The sequence below is a fragment of the Empidonax traillii genome, unplaced genomic scaffold (genome assembly GCF_003031625.1).
Source record: "Empidonax traillii isolate 1590-97213 ecotype Southwest subspecies unplaced genomic scaffold, ASM303162v1 scaffold333:size665630, whole genome shotgun sequence".
NCBI classification, from domain to species: Eukaryota; Metazoa; Chordata; class Aves; order Passeriformes; family Tyrannidae; genus Empidonax; species Empidonax traillii.
Window position 1 is genome coordinate 318181 of NW_020955526.1, and position 24491 is coordinate 342671.

At 38.2% G+C, this 24491-nt stretch overlaps 1 protein-coding gene across 2 annotated transcripts in view; it reads left to right on the plus strand.

Moving 5' to 3' along the window:
* Nucleotides 1-24491, plus strand: part of TDRD15 (tudor domain containing 15) — a 158053-nt gene that overhangs the window by 19697 nt on the left and 113865 nt on the right. For both annotated transcript variants that reach the window (XR_003572108.1, XR_003572109.1), the window contains exon 3: nt 22740-22870. The gene's annotated coding sequence lies outside the window, so the exon portion shown is untranslated. The remainder of the gene's footprint in view (nt 1-22739; nt 22871-24491) is intronic.

Below are 24491 nucleotides of genomic sequence, written 5' to 3' on the forward strand. Positions count from 1 at the left end.
CAAGTATTCAGTCAGGGTGCAAATTCTCAAAATAACTCAGGGCCTGTAAATTTACATTTCTGCAGTATGAATCCACAGTATCTGCTCCAACAGGTTATGATTTCATAGCTGATGCCAAAGGGAGTATAGACATTCATTTAATTTTGGATCATTAGATCCAAAGCTGTCCTGCTGGTTATGGCGTGCTATTATTTTTGTCCCTGTCAAAACCAATGAAGAGTTGTACTAGTGATTGGCTTAGCTGACCAGAGATGCTCAAAACACAAGATTAATGATGAAGAGCTGGATCATTCACCGAATGTTTCAAGCAAGATTTAAAGAGGGGAAATTAAGTTTTTGTTTGAAATACATTTATGTAGCACTTGCATTAATGTTACAATATAATTGCAATGTTTTCATCAAGAAAAAATTTATAGTTTATAGTACATTTAAAAAATTAATAGATTATTTTTTAAAATTTTTACTTGAAATGTCTTTTCTTTGGCCAATAGTTATGCAAGATCAATCCTGTAATACAAAAATACCCTCATCACCAGATGGCTTATTGTCATCCACTGCAACACTGCTAAGTGACCATTCAACTGTCATGGATGGCAAGTGCACAGATTTCTTTGAAATTGTGATTAAATTTCACCATTTCCAGTGATTCTGCTAGATGAATTTTCTGAGTGCATTGGGTATGTGTGACAGGGCTTTCATAGAAGGTGGGGTGGCTTCTGTGAGAAGCTGCTGGAAGCTTCCCCCATGTCTGACAGAGCCAATACCCGTTGGCTTCACTCAACTCCAGCCAACTCTGGCCAAGTCCGAACACATCAGTCACAGTGGGAGCACCTCTGGGATAACAGAGGTAAGAAGGAGAAAAAAGTTATTGCGTGGGAGCCAGAAGATTGAGAATATGAGAGAGCAACAAAGCAGACACAGGTCAATGCAGAAGGAGGGGCAGGAGGTGCCCCAGGTGCTGGAGTTGAGATTCCCCTGCAGCCCATGGTACAGCCCGTGGTGAGGCAGCTGTGCCCCTACAGCCCCGTGGAGGTCCATGAGGGAGCAGAGATCCACCTGCAGTCTGTGTAGGGCCCCATTCCAGAGCAGAGGGATGCCCAAAGGAGGCTGTGACCCTGTGGGAAGCCTGTGCTGGAGCAGGGTCCTGGCAAGACCTGTGGTCCTGTGGAGAGAGAAGGCCACAGTGGAGCTGGGGAAGAGTGTGAAGAGTCCTCCCCTTGAGGAGGAAGGAGTGGCAGAGACAGTGTGTGATGAACTGACCACAGCTTTCATTCCCTCCTCTCACTGAGCTACTGTGGGGAGGAGAGAGAGAAAATCAGGAGTGAAGTTGAGCCTAGGGAGGAGTGGAGGGAAGTTTGGGGTTGTTTCTCATTGTCCTACTCTTTGGTGATGATTAATTAAACTAATTACCCCAAGTTTTGCCCATGTTGGTAACTGGTGAGTGATGTCTCCCTGCCCTTATCTCAACCCACAAGCCTTCTGATATATTTTCTCTCCCCAGCCCACCTGAGGAGGGCAGTGAGAGAGCAGCTTTGGTGGGCACCTGCTGTCCAGCCAGGGTCGACTCTCCACGCTGGGCTTTGTTCTTTCACCAACTTTCTTCCTCTAATTAACATTTTCTTACGTCAGCTGAGAGGGTGTCCCATTCCTTACCTCCAAATCTGCTATGAAATTTTCAGTTTCTGACAAGACATATTTGCAGAGGCTTACAGTTTGTATGACATACTACCCTTGGGCTCCTCTGGGATTGTGTCTATCAAAACCGTGTGATCAAAACAAGACACTGGCAAAAATGGCGTGCTGATCTGTGCCAAATTACAAACCTGGGAGATACTGAAGAATAGTGTTGCATACTCAGTAGATTAGGGATACTTTTTCTGCAGCACATTTTTTTCACTATTTAATGATAACAATCAATTTGAAGCAGTGGCTTGGCTAAGTAAGAAAGAGATTAAGATATTATGTTGACCACGTAGCAAAATGTTTTGATTTCACAAAAATTCAACTGGCCACCAGGTGGAGACTTTGTATTAATTTTCCTAAACCAAAGCTACAAAAAAAGATATCAGCCTAAGAAGCCATTTGCACAAAAATAAAATAATCTCATTTATTTTCCAGGTTTTCTTGTAGATAATTCTTGCAATGAAAAGTTTCCCAAGCTGATCTGGGAAGGCTAAGCCTTAATTCTTTGAAAAAAGAGAGAAGCATAGAGTATAAGATTTAACAACATATTGCTGAATTGTTTCATGAAATAATGGATTTTTTAAAAGTTAAATATGTTCTATCTGCCTGATTCTTCTTTTTAAGTGGCAAGGAATTGACCAATCTGGAATCATTGTCATTAAAAATGACCTATTTATAAAAACTCTTTGGCCTTCAGAATTTGCAGTAGGTTTAAATAACATTTATCTTTGTGTAGCATAGTTAATAGCAAAGACATAATTGCGTGCTTTTCTGTAAGTGGAAGTCTCTAAATGCAGATACTCTAGACGGTGTCATCTGTAACAATCTGCAAATTTATGGAGGAAATTGGTTTTTCCAAGCCAGCTATTTATTAATATGGAGGAGAGTAATATTAAATTGGGGCTCCACCATATTTCTTTACATTTTTATACAATGAAGTAGCTGCAGAAAGACGTGAGGGCCCATTGCCCTGTAACTAATCTGGCTGCAAAATTTCAGTAATAGGGACGGAACATAAAACCATTCTTTCCTCTCTGAGGACTAGTTATTTGGAAAGGTGTGATTTGTAAGTAAATAAATAAAGGAAATGAAAGGCTGATACCATGAATCAGATGATTTAGTTTATGCAGAAGCTCATCCCCACAAAAAATGAAGGTGAGGTGATCTTGGATAGGACCTGAAGGCAGGTGAGGAATGAGGCTGTGATGGGAATGAGGAGCAGAGGGGTCTCACTGGGAATTCAGCAGCATTCTGCTACCCTGTACTTTGGTGTGCTTAATTTATTTCCTGGTTTTCATCCTGAAGAACAAAAGATACTACCCCTATTGCTCCTTTTGGCATAACTCATCAGCAGATATATTTGAAAAATGCTCATTTGAAAGAAAGAACAAATGGAATTAAAGCCTAAGCCAGGGCTGGTGAATCTGCTTTGGGCTTGAGGACAAATACAGTATTTATTTGTAGCAGTGAAAGGGAGTTGTGGAATGGAAGGAGATGCTCTGGTGGAAAACTGATGACTAACAGTGTTTCAAAAGAAGGAAAATGAAAGTTAAATAAATAAATACTAGAAAACCAGTTTTAAAGATTCCAAAGGACTTCTAGGATAAAATAATTCATGGGAGCTGGGCAGTTGAGGAATTTTCTACAGATTTTGGTTTGCTCTAGATTTGGAGTAAAACCTGCAGTTACAAAGCTGTGAAGGTACCCAGTGAGTTCTACTGGGGTTACTACTGCATCTAAATGTGATTCTAGGTCACACTCATCCCTTGTGTGCTGTGGAAGAGATCCAGAGTGCCTTAGGCTAAGGACTGGTTTTCTTTCTATTATCCACATCTATCTTCTGATTTTTTCTTGAGATACAGAACAAATTTTGAGAAGGTATTGCATCTTAATTTGAACTAATCACTTGACATCATTCATTGTGGCTAATTGACCATTTGTCATTAGAAATGTTCGTCTTTAGTTTTATTAAGAATTTGCCTTTTTTAACTTCCAGCCATTGGTGGTGTTTGGTGCTTGGCATTTTGGCTTTCTAAGGAGTTCACTGTGTATCATTAGAAAAATAGCCAAGGACTGAAAAAAGAACCCCATAATTAATGTGCTTTAATGCTGTTTGTACATGAAGGATGTGTGGCACTTTGAGGGCAGATTCTCCTAGAGCGGACTGTTTTGCTGTCAAACATAGTTCAATGACATAGTTCAGTGTGGTTAGAAGGAGGAGAATCTAGCACGTAAGATTTGAAAACTGTCCAGTGTCCCTCATATTATTGTATGTGAAAGGCATTTCATTTGGAGCCACTATTAGTGTGAAATACTAAGTGGGGCAAAGCTTATGCTCACATCTTTAGGGTTCATCCTCATATCTACGTTAGACCTTCTGTGCTGGTGCAACCCACAGTTCTTCAAGGGGATGTTTTGCTTCTGTATTACTGAGATTTGTTTTATAAAGGGGGACTGTTACACAATCTGCAGGTTTAAATGTGTACCTTAATATTTTCCCTTCTTTTTAAATTTGTTCTTTTTTCTTCTGTGTATTTCTGAGCAAAAGACTTTCAACAGATTCTTTAAAGGGCAGTGAGGTTGATAGACCTTATTTAATGATTGGCCAGTATGCTTAAGCCAAAGAAGAGCATTAATTGCAGCAAAATATTAAACCCCTTGTTGAGATTTTTTTCTTTTAATACAGCTTTTGAGATTTCTTGAAATAAATCAGAATAACATAGACTGTCATGGAAATTATTTGCATTTGATCAATTCATGTGCTGGCCTAAGCTGCTGAACTATTCAGGCTGAAGGTTTCCACCATTGTCCTTGTTCCTGCAGATATCACAGAGGAAAAGATTAAGAGCATTATAACTTTAACATAAAACTCAGAAGTAATATAATAGGAAAAGATAGTCTACATACAACAAAAGGAAAATTTGCACGGGCTTACTTTTATCCAAACATTTGACCTCCAGCTTAGATGGCTTAAAAAGGAGGAGGAAAATCCTGTACCCATTTGTCCTGGTGCAGCAATCTGAAAGTTAACACACTGGGAAATATTTCTCACTAACTCTGAACTGGATGTGCAATTTTATATTTTTTTAAATTAAAACCTGCATTTCTCATTCCATTCCTGTGATGGCCAACCAACCGTCCTGTTGGAAAGTAATAATATTTTGCATTTACTTAGCATTCCTCATCGAAATATCTAAAAATCAGCTTTTTCTGATATATCACTTGTTTCATCATTCAGATCTTTCACTGGCTCTTTCTGTAAGCAACACTGAGTTCGTACTGTCTTCAGAGCACTTGACAGCTCTGTCTCTGGTTGTATCTTGGATTTTGTGTTCTGTCAAGTCCCCTTGACCTGGCTTTTTAAACCTTCCTGAGGTTCAAACACTATTTTTGCTGGTAGTATCCTCACAGTAGTTTATGATTTTATCATGCCGTCCTTCAGGAGAAGAACATTTCTCTTTTCTGCAGTCACTAAACCGCTCGTGTCTCTTTACTCAAAGACATAGAATTTCAATTTTTGACATATATACTAGAACTGAGTCCATAGCAATATAAAATAAACTAAAGGAAAAGAAATTCTTAAATCTGAATCCCCCTAAAAGTCTCAAAGCACAGACATCTGCCATTTCAAGTTGATAGAATTTAGCTTTCTCTGTTTGTGATGAATTGCCCAGCACTGAATACAGAATTGATGGCTGTGGAAATCACTTTCTGCTGTGCAGGTCTTGCCACTGGCAGGTTAGAGGCACTTAAGGAGAAAGGGAGGTTGAAGGCATCATTTTTTGCACATTTATTGTCTTCAGTATTATTAATTTAAAGAAAAGTTTCAGTTCCAAAATGATGGCTCACATTTTTACATACATTCTTATATTCCAATAATGGTACTGCTGGATTCAAGAAGAATTGTATTAAGTAAGGGTAGTTCTGCAGGAGTCTATCAGAAAGTACTCACATAGCAACTTCACAGTCGTTCTCTGTCCCCAAAATTGGATCTGCAGGGATTTGAATGTGCTCACTGCATTTCACTCTCTCTTTACTTCAATCCATTATGTATTTTATGTTTCTTATTCTGACAAAACAATCAAACAGAATGGGAATGACATATTTAAGGGTGGTTATAGGAGCGTTTAAGGCAGTATAAAAAAGTGAGATGGTCTGGTTACTGAATCATTCTAATAAAGGACAGCATTGCTTAGTTTTATTTTATGGTCTCCTGAACAATAAAAACAGTAGCTTCTCCACTATTTTCATTTTTAGTGAAAGCAACTGTTCAGGAGAATAAGATGGGAAAAACATCAGAAGTATTGAAATAATTATGCTAATATTCAAAACAATGACTTGCAAGTCACTGCTATATTAAAAATGTTTCCTTCTTTTTCTGATTTTTTTTTTAATATGAAACATCTATCAAGTAAACAGGAAAGGAAAACTGTCTTTTTCTGAGTGGTTTCATTTCCAGTGTTTCTTTGGCTTCCCCTCAAGGGTCAGACTCAATAAACAGCTGTGCACTGTGTGCGAATAAAATCAGTGTTGCAGAACCCAATAGCACACCAACAGAAAAGGGTTTTAATTCTTTTCTCTTTGAGTGTAACTGGGACACTTATGAATTTAACTTTTCCTATTCCAGTATTTGCTCTCGGTGCTTTCACCAAGGAAGAATTCAAAACAAGAAACAGCTGGAGCCTTTTCTTTACACTTCACCTGCTATTCACATCAATAACCCTTCAAAACACAAATGTGCTGGCAACTCACACACAATTTTCACTGCACCCACTTTTGTGTGGAGAACAAAAGTAGCTTCATCATCTCACTCAGGATAACAAATATTAGAAATCTGCATGCCACCATTTTCTGGGAAATCTCTTATTTCCTATGTTACAGGACAAAAACCTGACTCACACATAAAGGATATTCTGGTCTATATTTAAAAAGATACATATATATTCTTCATTTCTGTGCATTTTTTTTTTCTTCTTGAATCATAAAGATTAAGATACACCTTTTATCAGGCACAAGACACAAACAACAGCATTTATGTGTGCAGAGGGTGTATTGTATATAAGTTCCTCAATGGTTGTAAGGCACTTGTGGAGATATCCTTGCCTGCATGATCCTTGGCTGACCAGGTAGCTTCTGCAAGGTGAGAATTGCCCATCGATGTTAGTTGTTGATAGAAGTGCCTTTAAACAATGGAGTTGCAGAGCAGGGGACAATGGTAGATGCTTACATTGTGCACTGTCTGTGTCAGGGGAGCTACAGCACATTACACAACTGTTGGTTGGTCCATCTTTTGCCACAAAGATGTCCAGGTGTTCTTGCAAGTACCCAGGAGATCTTTAGCTGCCTGTTTGGGTTTCCTAAGTGACCGTGAATGTACACTGCACATAAGGACACTGTGGATTTTTGGAATAGATCTCAGGGGCCTTCAAATTTCATACAGCTTGTGATAGCATTCAGCCCAAGTGCATCCCACATGGTCTGCAGTGGGCAGTCATGGAGAAGAGCTTGGGTCTGTGTAAATTTTTGTTAGCAGACGTTATAAAAAATATTGGCTATATAACCAGTTTATATAGGTCTTGGCATTGTTTCCCAGGTAGTTACCCGAGGAGGCCTTACTGATGGGGGCAAGGACACAGAGATGGATGGGCAATGGAGTGTTGCAAATCCTCACAGATTTACTCTGGGAGATTTTAGCGTTTCAGAGGAGATTCCATATTTCATTCCGTGCCAGGCTAGCCTGCAAACATGGACTGAATGAGTCTTCCTGGGTTATCAAATTAATCTTCTGGCTGTTTTTAAGTCATCCAGATAAATGGCAACAGTTTTGCCCTGATCTTGCTGATGTATCAGAATGGCACAAGAAGCATCTCCTCTTCTTCCTGTTCCTATAGAATCTAATGTAACTAATAGCAAGACTGTTTTTAAAGTCCTCAGAAGCTTTTCTGTTTTTTTTTTGTTGCTGTTGTTTTTGTTTTGTTTGTTTTTGTTGTTTGTTTGTGCAAATAAAACAATATTTTCTTTGTGCACATGGCCAAGTAATCCACACAGAATGAGTTTTTTTCTATTACCTTTCTCAGAAATGAAAACTGGGATAATGGTGGTATCATGTTTCATGGTTAAGATTTGTAAAAACATATTAATGCTTTCACTTATGTAACTTGATGGTAAATGAGTTACACCAGCTACAATGTCTTTTATCTCCCTGAAATCTGCACATTCAAAGGTTACCTGTATGGACTACAGAGGTAGCTTAGAGACAGAAAACTGTCTTAGGTGCCTAAAGTTAAGAGTGGTTATATCCTACGTCTGTTGAACAGCCCTGAGTTAGGCAGGGCAATTAATGGGTCGCTGTCCTGCTCTGTAAGGCACCACAGTCAGAGTGCAGGCTACAAGTGCTTCCCATCATTAATAGCCCAAGATGACTAACTCGGATCTTCTGAATCATCACACTAAATCTCAGCATGTCATTTTTAGGTGTTAGCTTGCCTTAGGTTGTTTGAGTCTGACCTCCAGCCTCTATAGTGAAAAAACCTCGATGTTCAATTTTATCCATTTAGCTATTTAATACAAATTATTTCCTTGTAGGTTGAGCCTTGAAGGAGACAAGAACCTTTGTGTGAATTGTTGGTGGATCACAATAAAGATCTGTCTGTGCACTAACAGCGTATGCCCAGGGACAATTTCTGCTGAACATTGACAGTTTGACAGACATGATTTTTTTCCTGATCCTTAGAAGAAATGATTTTTCAGACTTCCTAAAGATGCTGATTCCCAAAGCTCTATGAGTTTTTTATTAAAGCATTCCAGCGTCACAGCATGCAGACTTGTGCCCTCGTAGTTGATAGTCAAGGGGGATATTTGCAGGACTGACTGCACAGTGACCTCAGGTTTCCAGCAGCAGCAAAAATGCCTCGGGGAAACTCAAGAGATTTATCATAATGCTGTTTGTTTACAGGAACTTTCAGGTACAACAGAGACTGACAAGTACTGTACCACACAGCTTAAACAGTAAAGAGCTTACAATAACAATATAGAGAGACAGGCAGTCCAATATTTACATCGTATTCAAAATTTTTCTCTGCTCAGTGGTGTTAAGAGTTCCTTAGAGCTGTTTTCTGTGATATGCTGACGTTGCTGGGCCTGCAGTTCAACACACTGCTTTGGGTATAAATTCATGGGGCTTTTTTTCTCTCTCTGTTTTTCCTTAAGGCTTGTCAAACTTTGCAGAAAGTTAAATGTTTTAAGGAGGATTTGGCTAAGTATATCCATGCAATTTTTTGGAGGCACTGCCATGATCATTTGATACAGAGGTAGAATAAGGTAATGAAAATTTGCTATCTGCAATTTGGCTTTCCTGCATAGCTTGTGTAAGGGAAGGGTAAAGTCCTCACTGGTGAACTGAAGAGCTGGTTAGCTAGAAGGCAGTTCCAAGTAGACACTCTCAATTTTTCTTTGATGTCAAGAACTCTTTTAGGTACTTGCGTGACCTATTGCAGCAAAATCTGAGTAACTGACAGAAATATATTTTCCTACTAAACTTGCTGTGTGAAAGAAAGGGACGTATTTGTATCCTTGCTGTACAGATTAATGTCTCAGTTCACAGACTTTTGTGTAAAATCTGAATTTTAAGAGATTGAAAATAAATCCTGAATTCCAATCATTAAAATCCTTAATACCCCCGGCCTTGCAACAGGCTGCTCAGGGAAGTGTGAGAATCACTATCCCTGGAATTGTTCAGAAGACCTGTGCGTGGGGTGCCTGGGGACATCATTTAGTGGTGAACATGGTGGTGTTGAGTTAATGGTTGGACTCGATGATCTTAGAGGGCTTTTCCAACTTCAGCAGTTCTGTGATTCTAAACTTCTAGATATACAGATTTTTGCCGGTGAAATTTCCTTAAATGTTTGTTCAGGTCTTACCGTGGGATGAATCGCTCTCTGCATGTTCTTCACTGACTACAAAGGAGCGTCAGCTTCCAGGTGAGAACAGGCACCTGCTTTACATGCCTCTGAAGATGCATGAGATAAATTTAGATGTAAACCCTAAGCCCCCAGGAGACATATTTTCAGGCACCAATCCCACTTTGTTGTTGGTTATTCGGGTAACTGTGCTTGGCAGACACCCTTCTCAGAGCTACTGATGATCTCTGGGATGTAAGCCCCTAAAGTTTGGTAAGTACTTGGATGTAAGTCACAAACCATAAAGCTCCTGAATTCAGGACAGCAAATTATTGGAATTATTTTTCTTTCCAGTGATGACCATAAATGTTTAGGGAGCTTGTTTCAAAATATTTTGCAATCATTAGGTAATTTTTGGCCATTTTTACTTTGAACAGTCAAGGCAACTCAGATTTCAGCTCAGATTAATAAAATTCACCTTCACAAACATCTCTCTCAGTTTTAGTTACTTTTTAAAAAAATTTACCTTATTTACTGCGTTTACAGTTGAAACAGTTACCATGTCCTGCAGGAGATACCACCTTTTCAAGTTCTGTGAGTTGAATATGCAAGTTATTAATGTTCATGAAAAATAAAATAGAGCCATACATGAACTGCGACACTTCAGAATTTCTTCTCTCTCAAACAAGGAAAGAATTTAATTTACAGGGTGGATGATAGCAGTATAGAGAATAATAAAAACAAACAAACAAACACCTCTCCACTAAAAATACCCACAACGAACCCAAACCCAAAATAAACCACAAAACACCCACAAAATCTGTAATTCAAAAGTCAATCTTTTCAGGATTTTAAATATATATATATATATTTATATATATATATATATATATATGTACACATGAATATGAAAAACTAATGCATAATCTTCTGATCAATCACCCTTGAAATAAATAATGAGCAAAAAGGACACAGAAATGACACCTGTGGCAGCCATATAATGGTCTCCAAAGGCAAACCTCCCCAACTATTGGTCTTACAAATTGGTGGTTGATTGAAGTGTAGACTGCAAACCTCATTGGATTATGCAGCTCTCAAACCACACAAGAATGGAAAGTATTATAGCAGCAGCTGTTACCATGGACTTTGACAGAAATCTGAAAAGTGCAAAGGATAAACATAACAAAAAAATAAAACCTTTCCAGATGGCTGTACAGCTTCCTAAAAATATACACTGCCACTGAAGGCTGGCTGGATTGAAAAGAAAAGATATGTTGTCTAAAATAAAAAAGCGATAGAAGCTGTGGTATGTTAAAAAAAAAAAAGAAAAAAAATTGTAAGATGTTGGTAAGTGAAATTTTTTCGCCAGTCTCTGTAGAACTTAACTATGCAACATAAAGTGGCAGATGCGAGCTATAACTACGATTGGTGCATAGGTAAGAGTGTAAGCACCATTCTAAGAAGCATGGCTGGATGGTTAAATGATAAATGCCATTTGGCTGCATTTTGATAAAACAGTGCTGCTGGAGTAAGACAGGCGACTAAACCCAGTGCTGACTAGCATGCCTGCCAGCCTCTTTTCTATGCAAGTCTAACCACGCATGTCCATGCCTGTGTGACCTCAAGATTAGACTAACAGAACTGATTTATCGGGGTCTGGTTTTGGTATGTGGTCCCCAGCAAGTAAAAGAAATGAAGCTGGAACTCATGCATGAGGGCTTGTCAGTGTCTGCAAATTGTAGTTTCCCTGAATAACTGCCTGCTGTTTAAGATGAATGGCAATTCCATATATCATGGCATGTAGTGTACACCATTAGCAGATTTATTTCTGGATGTCAAAGAGCTCCTGATTACCTTCTACTTTCAGAAACTTTTACCAGTTTGGCTGAAAGTTTCCTGACCCGTTTGTCTGCAGGAAAAAGATAAAAAGGAGATAATCATCACAACTCTTCCCTTATCAAGGCTTAAAGGACATAGGGCTGCATTTCGTGGGTTCTAAAATGAGAAGCTGGTCAGTGTTTCACAGAATTAAGACTACTGCAATTAGAAAGTTAAAATTTAGCAAGTATTTTGCTGTTATTTCTGTCATCAACAGGCTGTTCTAACAGGATATTTCTTTTAGTCTTCAGTTTCAAATTATTTGTGGCAGATTTATACTATTTGTTCTCATACCAACATTATTCTTCGGATTTAAATGGTCCTTCCTTTTTGTTGTATCATCTCAGATATATTTCTAATCAGCTTCCACTCAAGTTTGATTTGACTAGAGCAAACAAGCCCACCAGCCTTCCTTCACTTCTCATAAAGAATGTTTTTCTTCCCTTGATCAGCCTACCAGCTTTCCCAGCATTTTTCCCTGTTTGATCACGGACAACAGCCAGAAGTATGTGTGTGATTTTCCAGTGCTGGTCACGCACTAGGAAACAAAGAAAGGAGCAAACCCACAGCCTGGCACCTTAACTTAAAAATTGTTATTTCTGAGTGTTTATCTGTGATGTCTTAACATCTCTAAACATTTCTAGAATCATAGAGGCACATGTAGAATAGAGAGTGAAATTTTTGAAATAACTATCTAAACTTCCACTGCCTGTCAGTGTAATTCCACACTCTATTGCTAATTTCAATCTAAATTGCTTCCTTTCAGGCCTAAAACCATGCAATCTAAATAATATATTAAACATGAAGGATCCAAATGAAGCCTGGCAGTCACTCAAGGTGAGATTACAGCCTGTTTAAAATGAGCATGTGCTATTTTAGAGGCAGGTGTCTCAAAGGTAATTGTCATCATCTTCTCCTTTGGATTATTCCAGAAATCATCAGGAAGATTGTGTACTTCCATTAGTCTCGACAGCTGGTTCTGCTGACGCTGGGATGTCATAAAAAGTGTTGTTAGAGTGATGCATTTCTCATGGAGAGCACATGGGCGCATGTAAGAAATGCTGCTCTGAACCAGGTATTTGCCTGAATGACTCCTTCCTCCTGCAGGATAGAACAATCACATATTATTCAACTTGAAAGAAAAAGACGCTATCCGATATACTGTCCAAGCTTTTATAAAGTGCCTTGGATGCAACCTCCAGATACAATTTCCTACTGTACAGTCTCTTACAGGAAAATGATACAACAGACAGCTCATTTCAGATGATAGACTCTGATTTCCTAACCACATTTCCTAGCCAATCAACAGAATAATATTTTTTAAAATGATTTAAAACATATCTATGATTTTATGAACCTCTGGACATTGTATATGGTCTGTGCTCTCTGTATCATTCCACAGATAAATTAGGAAGTTGAATCCTGGTTTGGTAAAGTATTCACATAAACAACAATTATTTTCACAATTTATTGTGGTTACTTAGGTGTTCCCTTGCTGTTTTGAATAATTAAGCCTCCAGAAAGCCTCTCTCCCAAATGTCAGCAATCCTTGTTTATTAAAACCATTACACTTGTTTCTCAGGATCTTCCTGTTGAGCTATAATTTCATTATCTCAGACTGGCTCCACTGGGGTGTTTCTGTTTGAATGCAAGTTAACCCTTTGTTTTGTACACTGTAAATTATCTCTGTCACCACTATAAATCAGTCATTGTAACTTCATACAGTAGCTCTAAGAAAAGTAGAAGAAGCAGAAAACAGTTCTAAGAAGCAAAGGTTAGGTTGCTAAGTGTGACAAAATCCAGGATAATCTCTGTTCTAGACTGAAGGAATCTAGTGCAGTAAATGCCAAGTGCAGCAGCAAGGATTTTTAATGGACTTTAGGATTGATTATATGATCAGAGAGTGTCAAAACCAGTAACAATTTTTTAGAAATGACTCCACCCTCCTCCCCAGCAACCTTCTGCTCTTTTGCTTCTCTCGAGGGCCAGCTCAGAGCTTCTTTCGGTGCGAGCAAAACTGAAGTTTGCCATGGCATGGGTAAGCATCAGAGATATTTATTTAACCCTCATTGTTTGTCATGTCCCTTCAGTTCAAAGAAGGATTTTGGGAGGACAGAGTAGGCAATAAGGGGCTTGAAGAAATTTTTAAATTTCTAGTGAAGTAGGGACAAATGGAAGAGGCAGGTCTGAGGAGCTTTGCTTTTTTTTTTTTGGTCAGATCTGCCAATAATTATCTTTATTTTATTTGTTGTATTTCTTCTTGTGTAAGGTGATAGAGTGGTATTATCCCTTTGGATTTCAGAAAAGCACTTTCCACCATGCTGCATAGGAATTTTGTACTGCAAGTGGAGATGATGGCATTGCCTTTACTAGAGCATATGGGGTAGATTGAAGAGCTGTTGAAAGGGGAGACTGCAGAAGGGGACACTGGCAGAAAGAAAGGCTACTGGTATTATTCTCAAGGGATAAATCTGTGACAGATCGTGTTTAATGTATTCATTAATGATCCAAATATAGAGAACTAAATATGGGATTCTGAAATTCAGACCTGGTCATAAAGCTGGAATGTAGTGCTGGGGAGTGGAGAAGGACTCATCCATTAGAAGAAGGCAGGGTGGATCAGATGACTCAGGCAGCTGAAATTAAAAGTATGAGATAAACTTGAGAGTTTCAAATTACAATACTGAGCACTCAGAAACCAGTATTAGTTTTGGAGGTGGTGGGGGCGGTGTGTTTTTTTGTTTGGTTGGTTTTGGTTTTTTTCCTTTAAATAGAGGATATCTAAATTGGAAGACAAAAAAAGGTCATTCCTTAGCTGAAAGATGAAGCTATGAACTACCAAGGAATTTACTTGACTTCCAGTGTTTTCTATTGTAAAAAGTAATGGTTAAACCTTAGTTGACAGATTAAAAGACTTTGCCTTTTTGACCTAACCAGCTGAGTGTCAAAAGGGATAACTTTCTGCAAATACTTTTGGAGAACAAATATGAAACAGGAAAAAAGTTCTGAATTAAAAAAATTAAAATTGGTCTTCAGCAGGTTTAGGGTAAAAAAGAAAAAGAGTGAATTACTGGAATGGTGTTCCACAAATAAGCAGCTGGAGAAGGAATCAAAATTGTTTTAAGGTGGTGTTTGGTAATCTACTGAAAAGGATTGCACATTAAAATAGGGGAGTTTAAGGAGACTGGAAATTAAGTTTGTGATCAAGTTGTTGTAGATCAGCAAGTCCTTGGACATTTAATGTCCCCGAAACAAGAGTAAATCACTTATCACACTGTATATTAATGACAGCTTTCTGGGATTGGGTTGCTTAGGGAAGGGAGGGTAGATTTTTCCCTAATGATCCATAAATGGCTACTGGAGATGGAATGAGAAGAGCTGCCTTCCCCTGAACTTTGTGCAAAAGAAGAAATAGCCACCTCCAGTTTCTCTAGAGCCATTACACATTTAAGAGAGTAGAACGGCTCAGGCTGGCAGGTACTAATTTTGACCCCACTCTCTCTCGTTGTAGGATGTGGTTGGCTTTCTTGGTTCATGTGGTTCATCTGTGCCTATGCAAGATGAGTTAATATGAGAGCAGGCAGACAGCAGAGGCTGAGCTTGAACCACAGTATATTTGTAGTAAATGCTAAATAACAATAGTGCTGTAGGACATCAGTAGAAACACTGTTTCAGAAGCTACATTCAGTAACATAGGTGATCCTTTCCAGTTCTATGTTCCTGTTACAAACTGCTTGAAACATGAAATCTTTAATCAGGCAAAACTTAAAACTTTTTCTTAGAACTGTACTGAAATTTTAGTCCCCTTTAATATTTCTTCTTCTGTGAAGGCTTCCTGCTCTCTCAAATATTTCGTTTCCCTAAATAGCAATCTTCTATTTTCTCTTAAAAAAAAGAAAAAAATCACAGTGTGCCAACACTCTCAACACTCTACATAGTCTCTAAAAATTTACCCAGCAAGGCACATCTCAAATAATTGTAAAGAAACCTAATGACAAGGGAAGGCAATGAGATAGGAATTGAAAATTTTCCGTTTCTTTTAACAAATAGCAATAAATAACTTCTTTTTTTTCCCCCCCAAAATATCCATCAAAACTAACTTTGTTAATATATTTTTAATATATGTTAATATATTTTACTTCAAAAGTATTGAATGAGAAATAAAAAACCCAGAAATTATAATAAGGAAAAAATTTTGGTTTTGTTCAAAAAACACCTAAAGATAATTCTGTCATCTGTCAGAGCCACCACGGCTTTATGAGAGGAAAGTCCTGCTTATCAAACCTGATTTCCTCCTATGACAAGGTAACCCACCTCATTGATCAAGGGAAGCCAGTTGATATAATCTTTTTGGATTTCAGTAAAGCTTTCAGTACTGTTTCTCACAAGATCCTTCTGGAAAAAGGATAAACACATCATATGGTGGGTGAAAAACTGGCTCATAGGTGGAGCACAGAGGGTGACAGTGAATGGGGTGACATCAGGTTGATGATCTGTCACTAGTGGGGTTCCACAGGGCTCTGTGCTCTTCAACATCATAAATGACTTGGACCCAGGACTAGAAGGGATTCTAAGCAAGTTTGCAGGTGGTACAAAATTCAAGAGAAGCTGTTGACTCCATTGAAGGCAGGGAGGCCCTGAGAGAGACCTTGACAAATTAGAGGACTGGGCAATCACAAACCTTAGTTCAGCAAGTGCCAGATTCTGCACCTGGGATGGGGCAACCTTGGATGTTTGTACAAAATAGGGAACGATATGCTGGAAAGCAGTGCCACAGAAAGGGACATGGGGGTCCTGGTCAATGGCAAGTTAAATATGAGTCAGCAGTGCCCTGGCAGCCAGGAGGGCCAACCTGTCCTGGGGGACATCAAGCAAAGCATTGACAGCCATTCGAGGGAGGGGATTGTCCCTCTCTGCTCTGCACTGGGGTGGCCTCACCTTGAATATTGTGGCAGTTTTGGGCACCACAATATAAGAAAGATATTAAGCTATTAGAGAGTGTCCAAAGGAGGGCAATGAAGATAGTGAAAGGCCTCGAGGGGAAGCCATATGAGGAGCAGCTGAGGTCACTTGGTCTGTTCAGCCTGAAGAAGAGGAGATTGAGGGGAGACCTCATTGTAGTTACAACTTCCTCATAAGGAGAAGAGGAGGGGCAGGCACTGATCTCTTCTCTGTGGAGACCAGTTGCAGGACCTGAGGGAACGGCCTAAAGTTGTGTCAGGGGAGGTTTAGGTTGGATATTAGAAAAAGGTTCTGGAACAGGCTTCCCAGGGAAGCAGTCACAGCAACACCTGCCAGAGTTCAAGAAGCTTTTGGATGATACGCTCAGGTATATGGTGTGAATCTTGGGGATGGTCCTGTACAGGGCTAAGGGTTGGACCAGATGATCCTTGGGGGATCCCTTCCAACTCAGAATATTCTGTGATTCTGTGAAAAAGCAATGTTTTGAAAGAATTAAAAATTTACTATGAAAATATGTTTTTAAACAAACATATTTTTCACTGTTTTTTGGGGTTTAGATTTTTTTTTTACAACCTGTAATTACCTTTATTTAGTATTAAAAACTCCTAAAATGTTGTTTGATTCTGATGCAGACTGGACAGGGAAATGGATAATGAGATCATTCAGTGAACCAGTGATTAAAGTGATCTAGGAGATGCATTTCAAAGCATAGCTCAAGGAAGTTACACTATTTCAGAAGAGAAAGTATATCATGATTGCCTTCTTTTGTGTTTTCTTATATATTTTTAAAACTAATCTGTGCTGGCATCTGTTTATTGAGCCACATTTCCTTCATCTAATTCAGCAACTCTTATGATCCGAACTAAGTGATTTTTAAAGACTTTTTTTCAAGTACAGACATGAGTTCACCATGATCTGAGGAGCACAGGTGATTTAAATTATTTTCTTTTAGACAAGATTTGGGGAGTTTACAGTCATGTGCATTGCAAAGATTTTCTAAAAAACATTGTTTCCAGGCCCCAGTCTGGTGACATGATTCTGAATGTGACGTTCTCTAATTTTATGTGAAGAAAACCAATACCTCGTAACTCTGATTCCCATAATCATTATTCCTTGTTCAGGTACATCTTGTATGAATAAAAATTTCCTAATATACTTCTTTCTTTGTGAAAGTCTATAAATTTTGAGACACCTGGAAGCAGAAATGAGGAGACCCCTTTTCACTCTGAAGAAATAATTCCGAACTCTGGGATTCACGGTTCGTCAGTCCAAGTGCTTGAAGAAATCAAGATCAAGGGACTCGGTACTGTACTTTGGCTGTGCTGGGATACGGTTACAAGGATTCTTGGTGTGCCTCTGGGCTGAGTGCTCTTCAGGCTATTCCCAGGCATGGTCTGGGAGTAAACCTGTGCCGTGGCACATTCCTTGTTGACAGTTTAAATGTGTTGGAGAGCGAGGGGTCGTTTCTAGTGTGGACATGGAGAGGATTGTCATGGGTTAGTTCATTAATATCAAAGAGCCACAGTATCCTGTGCTAGGAAGTAGAAGATAGAGAGTTTCAGATAAATCACCAAATGCTTACTCATAGAAACACGTAAGCGTGAAATAACTGGGTATCTGAGGGTGCTGTAGAAAACATGGCCAAGTCAGGTGTAATGATGAGTTCATATTCACAAAGAATATCACAGTAGAAAGTGTTTCTGTTAAAAGAAACAAAATATTTGTGGGGCTACGGGAAGTGTGATTGCAGATAAAAGTGCCAGCTACATGAAGTTTTGGTTATGTGGGAGTAGGGTGATAGACTGATGGATGGAAAGACATCAAGAATTTTAAAAGAATGTATCTTGTTTTCCAAAGGCAATAGTATTGCTAGTGGAAAAATACAGCAAAGGAAACCTTCCTTACTATGAGTTTGAATAGACCATAGTTTTTCAGGGAAAGTGGAGAAAGCTGTGCCAACTACAGACTGTGCAACTGTAGTGATTTTGGATGGGATTGAGTTAATTTTCTTCATAGCAGCTCATGAGGTGATATGTTTTTGATTTCTGATGAACACAGTGCTGACAACAGAGCAGGGATGTATTAGTTATTAGTGAACAGCATCAACGCCTTTTTTGGTTCTCACTGTGCTCCCAGGGTAAGAAGGCTGGGGGTGCACAAGAAGCTGGGAGGGGTCACAGTTGCCCCTCAACTGACCGAAAATCATGTGATGTCATGCTCAGCAGTAAAAACAGAGAGGGGAGATTTTTGTGAGCTCTTCAATTCCATGGGAACTGGCTGGGCCTTGGTCTGCTGGTAGGGAATAATGTGGGGTTTTAGCACAGCTTTTTTTTTTATTTTGTTTTGTTTTTCTTTGCTTCTTTTTGCCTTTATTTTTAACTTTTCCTATTAAAGTGTCTGTATCTCAACCCACAAGTTTTCTCACTTTTACCCTTCTGATTTTCTCCCACATCCTACTGTGGGGGAATGAGCGTGAGGCTGTGTGGTGCTTAGCTGATGGCCAAGGTTAGCCCACAACGACAACTAAACTGAAAAAGAATTTAAACTATACTGCCTGGAAAATTCTCCCCTGAGAAGCTGGTCTAGAGCTGCCAGAGATAGTTAGCATGGCACACTCACAAGATGTGAAAAACATAGAGGTGAATAAGGTGAACCTCAGAATGCTACAAAACCTGCAGTATTACTGCACCCAGGCATGTTGTATGGATAAAAAGAAATTAATATTTTTAGGTTGTATATTGAGAAACATTTGATATTAAGGGATAAAGTGCTGCAGATGCATAGAAAGATTAAGAGATGAGAGTACATTCATCATTAAGTCATAGAACATAAATAAGAGCATGTTATCAGAAGGTAATTATACACATTCTACAGACATTCTCACCTGGTGTAAATCAACAGATTTCTTTTGCAGTGAGAATTTTGGTGATTTATAAACAGAGGAGAACTTAGCTCACTGTTTGTGTTCCCATGCTGTCCTTGTAACACTGTTTAGACCAGAAACATTCATGCTCATGTTTTCCTGCATTTTAAGATGCTGTGGATTGTGAAATAGTTGGCAGCCTGGGAAGTGCCATCTAATCACTCCTGTTAGCTTAAAGGAAAAGCTGTTTGACCACACAGAATACTTCACAAAAACAACAAAATATAAACTCATTTAAAATTCCAATGAACAGGAACTATGAGCTCAATCTTGAGAAGTGCAAAACATGCATTCCTTTTCGTTGGATGAGAATAGGGCAGATCTTGTAAGAAATAAACAATTTCTCTAGGGCTTATGCCTAAAAGGAGCTGAAAATCTCCTAGGAAGTGTTGAGTGCTCCAGATTGCCACTGAATTCTTATGATTCTGTCCCTCTTTCTTGTAAAGGCTTAAAGGAAGTATACAGCATTGTGCTTCTAAATCTAAAGGCTGTTTGTTGTTGTTGTAATGAAATATAGTTTTATTTTCATTTCAAAATACTTTTTTTTAAATCCCATAAAAAATTGTGCTTTAACTGACAAAATGAAACTAATAATTTTGTTTGCTGCTAGTATCCTCCATGCAGTAATGTGAACTGAGGTATCAAATATTTAGTACTATGAAACACTAATATGGATATGGTGATTTCTCATTAATGCTAACAACTTTAAAACTAATTCTCATTAGCTTGAAATAATTATTTAGCTGCTTAGAAAGTGATTAAATTCAAACAGAAGTATATAATGTGTTTACAAAAAAGGAACTGGTTGACATTACAAAATGTTAATGGCTTTATTCCTTAAAACTTATCATTAGATTGACCCATACATTTAAGGAATGGTCTTAAAACTGGGGACTGTGTTTTTATTTTAGTGTAGAAATTGCATCCATTTTGGAAAAGCATTTTGGATCTATCAGCTACAAATTAAGCAACAATCACAAAAATAATAAACCCCAAAATAAACCCTAGAATAATGTAATTGAGAATTTAATAGAAAAATAAAATTATTTCCCCATAACTGTTTGACTAAGCCTGCTTCTATTTCCCCTTCATATGTAGAATGTTGGCATTTAAAGGTTGGAAATACAGCGGCATTAACAGTTTCACACAGAGCCCAGAAACTCAACAATAAGAAAGGCTAAGGCTCCTAAAGCAAACATGAATTTTGGGTGGGACAGTCTCTGGGATCTGAGCTTCACCTCACTGTTTGAAAGCCTTTTTGTTGAGGGAGAAGCCTTCTTTTGTGCAGCTTCACTTACCTTTCAGGTTTTAGAACTATATGCTCAGCAGTAATGAAAAAACTTGAGAAGCAAGTGTGAAAATGGAGTGATGAGAAATGTTCTCTCTACATTACAACTTCCATCTTGGATGGTACAGAGGGAGCTTAAGTGAGGAGCTCAGGAGCAGATGCATGGATGCTATTAAAGCTTATGTGCCAAAGCATTAAAACTAGCACTGTTCTTCTCCATAAAGGACAGGAAAAAAGAGAGCCCTCTAGCCATAAATTCACCAGTAAAATGCATGTGCACTGTATCATTTGGCTCAGTAAAAAATGTGGCATGTGGCAAAATTTTAGAGAGATAAATGTAATTAACACTGAAAGGCAGATGGCAAGGAAAAGGGACGGGGGAAAAACTACAGAAGGGTGGGATGCAGTGACACTCTCTAATATTATAAGTACATTAGGAATTGCATCCTCATAGAGGACAGAATTTAAAAGCTTTCCTAAACAGAAGACTTTGACAGATTTTTTTTTTTTCCTGAATTAGAGCCTCAACTTTCAAGTGAGGGTCAGTGTATATTGGTTCATGCATTCATTGTAAAACATTGTTGTTATCCAAAGTATAAATTTCAAGCATGCTGGTGTTAAGAAATGTGTTTAAGAGTGGCAGTTGTACCATTTCTTAGAGGTATGATAAGAAGTGTCAGTGCCCTGTATAACAAATCATGTTTATGTTACAGTAGAAAGTAAACATTTGCATTTCAAACCCACACAAACTGTGGGTAATATGCTAAGGTTGCTCTAAGTCAGCCTTGCAAAAAGTTCTGGAGCCTGAGTTCCGAGCAAGTGACTGCGAACAACTAACATGTACTTCATTTCAACCTAAGCAACCCATGGCTGAGAGTGTCGCACAGTGGGGGGTTTTCAGCTCTTGGATTTAATGGAGAGATAGTGGCAAGGAGCACATTAGGAAAAAAGGCAGGAGTGAGGTGGAATTAAACTGGGATTTTAAAAAATGGAAAATCAAAGTATGAGGTTTCAGGCCTGTCAAAATGTTTAATTCTTCTTGTTCAAGCTGCAGATGGTTTGAGTCATCTTGTGCCAGAATTAACTTGGTGACACAGTAAAATAACCTTTCAGAAATACGTTTCCCATATTTTATTCATTGTTGCACTTTAGCTGAACCTATTCTTTGCATGAATAAGGTATTTGAGATCAGATGCCCTCTTCATACTTGCTTGGTGGGAATTAGAATGTGACTTGTTAAGACCTAAGCCTAATTATGGAATGAAGGCATGAAATGTTGCTTTTGCTTACAGTGTGTTGTGCATCTTCATCTGTCTATGCAAAATACTTACGAAGTGTGCTAAAAACGAAACCCTTGTGTCTACATCCTGCAAACAATCTGGAATGCCACCTTCTGTTATATAATAAATGCAGACTTATCTATAAAGAAGAAAAATAAACCACATGTAAAATTTGTTCAGTTGAACTGGCTGTTTGACTCAAGACAAAAAGGTCTTTTCTACCATTTGGATGGTTCTTTAGATCCCAAAGCAGTGGACAACAATTAAAGTGAGGCCATTAAAACATTCCAGGAAGTTTAGCAGATGAAGGTACCAAGTTAAAAGGTGGGAGTGAACACCAAAAACTGCCTGTTTCAGAGGTGGCATATTTTATCCTTTCTACTAGGGGTTCTTGCTGCCTTCTATCATTTTACAGCGCTGACGGGGGCTGTGGAGGGTCTAATGTAGAGCAGAGAGCGTTAGAGCAGAACTCTGTGCAAGGTCTGAAACTGCCCTGGGTATCTGAGAGACAGATTTTGAGCATGTTTTTTGCATTGCTTGAATCAATTTTGTATAGCACAGTGTTTCTCTTTACAATCTGGGCTTCTCATAAGCATGCACACAAAAACACCATCTCCTTTTAACCCTGAATATTATTACTTCAAGTGACAGTTAATGAAATAATATGTGCATATATGTTCTTACAATGTGCATGTCTCATTATACAATTAATTAAAAGTGCAATATTTATCCAATGCAAACTCTGTACATATTCAAGTGATTTATGTAAAAAGAATATTCTGAATTTTGTATTAATTTTGGATTTTTTTTTTTTCTATCACAAAAAGATATTCTGTGCTTCAGAGGAAGGATTTTATTCAAGCAGATGACATCTTTCAAATCAGAAGCAGCATTTTAAGTTCAAGTGCTACATTTTGGTCTGAGGCAGGTGATTACTTTTATAAATCAGCTGTAAAAGGTAATCCTGAAAGCTCTCCATAAATAATAACCAAGACTGAAAATTTCTGTGTAGTGTGTGTGTATAATGGGAGGAAAATAGAGTTGAGGGAAATGGAGTTGAGTTCAAATGACTTTCTAAATGGGCATTTCTGCCATGGAAATCAAATGAGGGGTATACATATGGAAAGAGGGCAGGATCTGGTACCAGCTTTGCAAATGCTTCAAAAAATTATGCTGAGCAGCCCAGTCTGTTACAGCTTTTGAACAAAATCTGGAGGAGTGTTCATAACAAGTATAGAGCAATTTACATATTTTTCAGTTGTCAGACACTGTGCGCCACAAACTAACAGGGATGACTGAGTAGTATGGAAATCTGCTGCTGAAAAATTGTCCAAATGGATTTCAGTTCAACATGTTCTCCCATTACTGTCTGTGAACATTTGTACAAGTAAAACTTTCTTTGGAGGTGGTGAATTGTAAACCTTCACAAAAGATTTATTTAACCTATGCTGTATTTGTGCCAACATGGAAAGCAGTTTAGCACAATTAGGTCACATAGTCAGGAAGCAGTAATGCTATTTATTGCATGGTATGGATAACTATTCATGAAGCTGCAGTAGTGAAGTCTTAGTTTTCCGGCTGATACAGCCAAGCATTGCAATTAGATACAGCTCAAACAGGTTTTGCAAGTAGTTACTCTAAATTTTCAGGTAAATTGCTTCTCAAATTCTGGGAAATGCTTTCTATTCTGTTCTTTCTATTCTATTCCTGTACTAAAATATTACCAAATTGGAAATAAAATAATTTCCATAGAGTTATTAGGGCTTGCTGTCATTCAACTGTTTTATTTATTAAGTATGAATAAGGCTGTCTCTAATCTTTTTGACCACTTAATGAGCGAGCATAAAGGCAAAAGTTACTGAACTGCTAATTTGTTGAACAAATATTTCAGTTATTGCTTCTTCACAACAAATGTAACTTTACTTTTTAAAATTTAAAGAGAAATTCAAAGGTATTGTGTTACCTGTCATGTATATCTGGTTGTAGTTCGGATTAAATGTAAGTGAAGTCTTGACATAGCTGTATGAGTATAGCCTTACAAAGGACACTCAGCAAATTATTCCCTGAAGAAACCCCTGCCACTATTATATAAAATGCTATTTTCACACCAAACACAGTGCTTACTCCTTCAGTTAAGGTGTCAGAATTTTCAGTTTTCCCCTGTTTCTGTCTGGAAAGATCCAAGAGTAATTTAAAATGCTCATTTTCATGTTGCAGATATTAATGAGAAATGAAAATGGGTTTTTTTAAGAGACAGGATGTTTATTATTAAGACTGATGGGAAAATGGGAACTATTTACCTTGGAAAAGAATTTAAAAAAAGAACCCATACCAGAATGAGAAGGCAAATCCACAAATATTTGTGGTTAAAAATGGATGAAAATTCCATTTGAAAAACCTTCAGTGGAAATTTTCAGCTTTCCAGATATGGCCATGGAAACATTTTATCAGCTGGGAGAAAGGAAAATCAACAGGAACCTTAAGGAGTGGAATCTGGGGAGTCATAATTTTGGTTTTACTTAAAGGAAAAGTGTTAGAAAATCTTTCCAATTGCAGGTTTCAAAAGTGCTTTACTTGAC